The sequence below is a fragment of the Meles meles genome, chromosome 1 (assembly GCF_922984935.1).
Source record: "Meles meles chromosome 1, mMelMel3.1 paternal haplotype, whole genome shotgun sequence".
NCBI lineage: Eukaryota > Metazoa > Chordata > Mammalia > Carnivora > Mustelidae > Meles > Meles meles.
This window is the reverse complement of record NC_060066.1, coordinates 34,661,004-34,667,315: the sequence shown is the minus strand read 5'-3', so window position 1 is coordinate 34,667,315 and position 6,312 is coordinate 34,661,004.

Genomic DNA, 6,312 nt, shown 5'->3' with positions numbered 1-6,312 from the left:
ACTCTTTTTTTTTTTTTTTTTTTTAAAGATTTTATTTATTTATTTGACAGAGAGAGAGATCACAAGCAGAGAGGCAGACAGAGAGAGAGAGAGAGGGGGAAGCAGGCTCCCCGCTGAGCAGAGAGCCCGATGCGGGACTCGATCCCAGGACCCTGAGATCATGACCTGAGCCGAAGGCAGAGGCTTTAACCCCCTGAGCCACCCAGGCACCCTGCACTCACTCTTTATACCACTGAACCAACAGGTGAAAAACAGGAGTTAATCTATAGGCTTCACTGGTGGATCCCAATTACCAAGGGAAATTAGTTGCTACTATGGTGAAAGCAAGAAGGACTAAGCTTGGAGCCCAGAAGATTTTCTGAAGTTCTTTTTAGTACTTCAGTGTCAAAGATGAATGGAGAACCCGAAAAAGCAGAGTGACTGGGCATCCAGAACTTTCAGAAAGGAGGATTTGGATCTACTTCACCAGGTAAAGAAGACAGAGCTGTGGGTTCTGTCTGTGGTCAAGGAACATGTGGAATGGGTAGTCAAAGGTGGAAGCAATAGCTATCAACCATGACCTTGTGAACAAGGACAGAAGCCAGGACTGTGGTAGCTTTGGATATTTTCTCTTTGTTATATGTCTGTTTAAACATGCTAACCCTTTTTTTCCTTTCTCTCCTTCCCGTTTTTATCTTGTATAAAAGTTGGTGGAGGTCAACTTTACAATGTAGTCTTTAGTTAGCAAAATATTCATTGGGGCCATGACTGAATTTGGGGAGTAATTAATATAGCCAGCAATGGACTCAACGATCGTTGAGTTTTGTGTTTTTTCGTGTGGGGGAAGGGCAGGCACTATTGGGAGAGCTGTATCATGCTAGGGCTAAAATACAGAGTTAGTTGCTTCATCCTTGTGCAGGAATTGGAATGTGTGTAGAAGGTTGCAAATGAAACTAAGTACTCCAAAGGGTCAAACTACTCGTCAATTTATTGCATCTGAGCTCTAAATTCATTCTTCAGTACCTACACTGTGATAATGAGCGGGACTCTAAGACTCCTCTAGAAGGATCCTATTAAGAGAATATTGGAGGTGGGGCGCCTGGGTGGCTCAGCGGGTTAAAGCCTCTGCCTTCGGCTCAGGTCATGATCCCAGGGTCCTGGGATTGAGCCCCGCATCGGGCTCTCTGCTTGGCTGGGAGCCTGCTTCCTCCTCTCTCTCTCTCTGCCTGCCTCTCTGCCTACTTGTGATCTCTGTCTGTCAAATAAATAAATCTAAAAAAAAAAAAAAAAAAAGAGAATACTGGAGGGGCACTGCAGAAGAAAGAAGCTTGTCTTCCTGGGTTTCAGTGTGCTGAAAGGTGCTTTCTCTTGCTCCTCTCAGTGGTGTGTGTGTGTGTGTGTGTGTGTGTCTGGGGGTACTGTGCTCCTTGCACACCCAGAATGCACCATCCTTTAACTAGGACTTGTAGCCCCAGCCCCTGCAGTTGAGGACACCCCATACTCCTGGCTTCTGCTGTGGCAACGCCCCTGATTCTCCAGCATGCCCACCCACAAGTCTCGGCTTACCTGTGCCCTAGAGTTGTTTCTGAAGCCTTTCCAACGTAGACATCTGCCCTGGTTTTGCACCTGCAAAAATGTCCCAACTTCCTAGGCAACCTGCTCAACTAGACTTGGGCTTGTGTCCTAAGGGATCTTTTCCTGTTTATCATATAATGCCAAACCAGCTCTGGCTCAGTAAACCCAGCAGACTTTCTCATCATCTGGTGGTCTGCGATGGCACCTTCTTCAAGAGGTCTGAATTTCAAAGGGGGACCCTCTTCCAAGCTTGTCCTTCCTTGTTTCCTCTTTTTCAGCTTTAGGGCACTGTTTAGAGTTTCCATAATACGTTTATCTTAGCTTAGCAATTCCTTAAACTTCTCTTGGTTAAACTTGCTGTGTGTTCTCTCTCCTGATTGGGTTTAGATTGATAAGAAGGTAATTAGTTGATCGGAGTTGGGGACAAGGAAGTGACCATGAATAGTGTTTTCTCTCCTCTTTGGGAACAAGCTGCTCACAGCATGAGTTCAGCCCCATAACCCCCTGCTGTTATGTTTTGTTTTTTTACAATTTATGTGAGGGTGAGAGTGAGTGAGAGAGAGAGAGAAGGAGCATCGGGAGAGGGAGAAGTAGACTCCAAGCAGGGAGCCTGACATGGGACTCAGTTCTGGGACTCTGGGAGCATGACCTGAGCAGAAGCAGGCATCCAATCGACTGAGCCACCCAGACGCCCCCTTCTTGCTGGGTTTTACAAGGACAGGCTCTAAGAGTCTTGGTCCAGTGCTCTCTGGGGCTGGAAGGCACAGGTGCATATGACTCAGAGGCTTGATATAAGGGAAGCTTCTTTTACACAGATACAAGCCTCATTTCTCTAATTTCAGCCTTACTACTGCTAAGGATAATATTATCCTATCATACTTCACCTACCTTGTCAATTTATGAATTAGGTTTTTTTTTAAGGATTTATTTATTTGAGAGAGAGTACTCGCAAGTAGGGGTAGGGGCAGAGGGAGACAAGCAGACTCCTCGCTGGGCCAGGAGCCTGCCGCAGGACCCTGAGATCATGACCCGAGCTGAAATCAAGTCAGATGCTCAACCGACAGCCTCCTGGGCACCCCCTATTTATGAAATCATTTTAAGCCTGGGTGAGAAAGAGGTTAACGTGAATCACTTAACAAAACTTCTTGTTGCTTTTTGACATGTTGTGTGTGAACTGGTTTTATCACTTTCTAGCCTTGAGTAGAACATGCCTGACATCACGATATATATTGAAATTTAATATAAACCCACAATTTTATAATATTTGATGTCAGAAAATGCATTGGAGACTTCAAATCATCCAACACTTGTACACTTGGACCTTCTCCAATGGCAGATTTTAGTTATTTTTCTAAGTCTGCTGGTCAGTCTTTCTCTTTCAAGCTTTTCATTGTGAGTTAAATAACCTCTTTAATTCTTTATAAATATTAAATACTTTTTTCAATGAAGTTAAAAACATTCCATGGTTTTTTTTCATGTTTTTCAGTGAAGTTAAAAACATTTCAAAAACCTATACAACCTATGGAAAGGTCACAAAGTGCTCCTTTTTCCTAAAAGAAACATTAATTTCCACAGAAATGAAGAAGTCAGCATCATGACAGTTGATGGGAAAACGACACAGAGACTTTAGGGTCTGTATCACAGATTCTGAGTCATCTGGGAAGCTTCCAGTCCCAGGGGGTAATAGAAAGACCCAACTGAAAGTGGCTTAATAAAGAAAGTTATTGGTTCACTCAGTTGAAAACTATAGAGGTACATGCAGCTGGGGGGCAGAATTGATCCAGAATCTCATATGACATGATTTAGGACCCCGTTTCTTTCTATTTCTTTCTTGTCATTTCCTGGGTTTTGATTTCATTTGACTCCAAACTCCCCCTCTCCAATTCATAATCTTGAATTGCCTTTGGGGGGCTTTGTGAATTAGGGTACAAATCCGAATTGGTGAAACAACAAAGAGAGAATCTATGTCAGGACACACAGAAAAAAAAGAAAAGTCTTTTTAAGAGTCACGCCAACTGGGCCAGCTTAGGCAACTGTGTCAATTCCAAACGTTCATTGTGAACAGAGATGGCCCATTTAGATTGGCTCTGCTAACCAGCCTCAACCCCTCCCACGCAAGTGAGGCCAATTCCATCTAAACCACAAAGGTGTGAATGGAGGGAGGAGAGAGGTTCTGAAAAGAAATTTGGCTACTAGTCTCAGAAGGGAAACAGATGCCAAGCAGCCGGTAACAGGGTATTGACTAGAGATATTTGCAGTGTCTATTTCTTATTCACTCACTTGGAAAGACATTTAAGACCTCAGCCAAAGTAACCCAAAACTTCACATACTTTCTGATGTTAAAGAATGTTTTTTTCAGAAAAGAAATAGTTAAACCATTTCATGGTATTTTATTTCTGTAATTTTACAATCACTAAAGAGGCCTTGCTATTAACGTAACAACACTCTGCCTGGAGGATTCTGTGTTCACTAAGGTGTCCATTCTACAAACAGACCTTGCTCTGACGACTCCCGAACTCAAACACACTTTTCAGTTGATAACCCTTTTCTAGTATGGCTTTAAATAACGTGACTTTCTAAAATGGCCACGCTACAAAAGCACACACTGAAAGCCTAACAACCTCCTTTTCACAAGGCATGGCAGCCAACATTGTCTTGGTTCCCATTCCACCACGCATTCATTCTCTGATGCTGAGCTTCAAGTTTTGTTTTGGCCTCAACCTTCCGGCTCACACCCCCTCCTAGACTCCCAGAACTTTTTCAAGCTAAAGTTCTCACTCTACCTTTCCTTTATCTGCTGAAATCCAAGAAAGAAGAGCCTCCAGTGAAATGAATACTTGCTCTTTGCCCCACCTGCTTAACTGCTTGCAATCTGTCTTCAGCCTCTATAATTTGAATCTGCTTAAAGTTATCAGCGACGTTCATCTTCACTTTACTGAAATATTTACATGGTTGATAACCCCTTCCCTTTGAGTTTGCTCCTCTTATCTGATTGGTTGTCTTCTGTCACCCTTAAGATGTAACCGTGTCTCTCTCTTCTGTTAATGACTCTCACTTCTCTTTTACTCATCAAATAAAACCCAAACACATTTGGTAAGACTCAGAGTTCTCATGTCCTGGTCCTGGTCTTTCAGCTTTCTCTTCTATTTCTTCCTTTTTTTACTACATTGACAACCCACCGCTCAAGACATGTCACCCGTGCTTTTTTTTTTTTTTCGTGGTTCCCTTTGAAATCTCTACCACCAAGGCCAAGCTTCAACTTTTCTCTCCCACGAACCCTGCTCTAGTTCCCACCAAGCTATAAGCTATCTCCAACTCCATCAAGCTCTTCACTAGGTGTCTGTGAAAGCTTCCCGTTTCTTGTCTTCTAATTGTTTCCTCATACCATTGCTAGAATGATCTCTCCCCCAATCTAAACCCCTGCCCATGGCCTGTTAAGAGCTGGTCCATGCTAATGTTTCTAAAATGCTAAGCACTTTACATGGGTTGATCCATTTAATCTGATCAATAATCCTTTGAGCTACCTACTTTTAATATCCTTATTTGCAGACACTGTGTTGATGACCCACCAAATCCTTTTTTACAGGGCTGGTGCACCCGTATCCCCAGCTGCTAACAGCTGTCATCCCCTTATTTGGAGGACTGCTCCCTCAGAGAGGGACCTAGTCTCCCCTCCTCCCACCCTGACAGGTAGTGAATGACTGCCTGCTATGAGAACACAATAGCACAGCCTCTCACCTCAGGGCAGGATAATAATCTCTGTGGTCCAATTCATACTGCAGTGTCCTGTAGGGTCAGGCTGAAGGTGAACTTCTGAAACTACTTCTTCCCCTGTTTTCTTCACTCCATTACCTATGATCCTAAGAGCATTCCCTCAATGATCACTTGCCCAAGCATCCTCACATCACCAGCATCCACAAAGGAACAAATCTAAGACATATTTTGCAAATGAGAAAAGTTGATTGGCCTGAGGCCAACCAGCAAATGGGAAGGCTGAAATTTGAAGCCAATCCTGCACTCTTTCCTTCCATACTATAAGGGCCATTTCTCCAGCCTCCTCCCCCCTGGCCACCCTATCCTTAACTCATTCCCTCCGGGTAAATTAATTCCTGCCTCAGGGCCTTTGTATTTCGTATTTTCTCTGCCTAGAATGTGTCTATCCATCCTAGAATTCCTTATCTCGTTGTAGCTTGCTTCCTCCTTTCTTTCAAAATGTTTCAAATATTCTCTCCTCAAAGAAGTCTTTCCTGACCCTAACCATCCTAAGATAGCAGCACAAAAATCCAACTCTGCTCTAGTTCTATTTATAGCATTTACTATATCTGAGATTGTATTATGCATAATTTATGTTCTCTGACACTCCCACTAAAATGAAAATCCCCTGAGGGCAGGAATGTTGTCTGGCTTATTTCCTGCTCTATCTCCACTGCTCTATCTCTATCTCTACGGAGCAAGAACTCAGTAACAATTTGTTGTTGAATGAGTGGAATGAGTTCTCTTAGAACTCTTACAGAGCTTTGTAGAAATCTTCTTGTCTGTTAGCCTAGAACTGTTACTTAATGCTTATTTATTTTTTCTGTAAGTTTGTATGCTCTTAGAAGACAGGAATTATGTTTTAGTAATATGGGGGTACACAGGAGGCATTCAAAGAATGGCACCACCTCCAAAACTCCAAACAGTACCTATAGCCGGTCTTCCATGTAGAGACAAATATCAGGATTTCATATGAATTATAGTAAATCCAGAAGTATGAAAAAA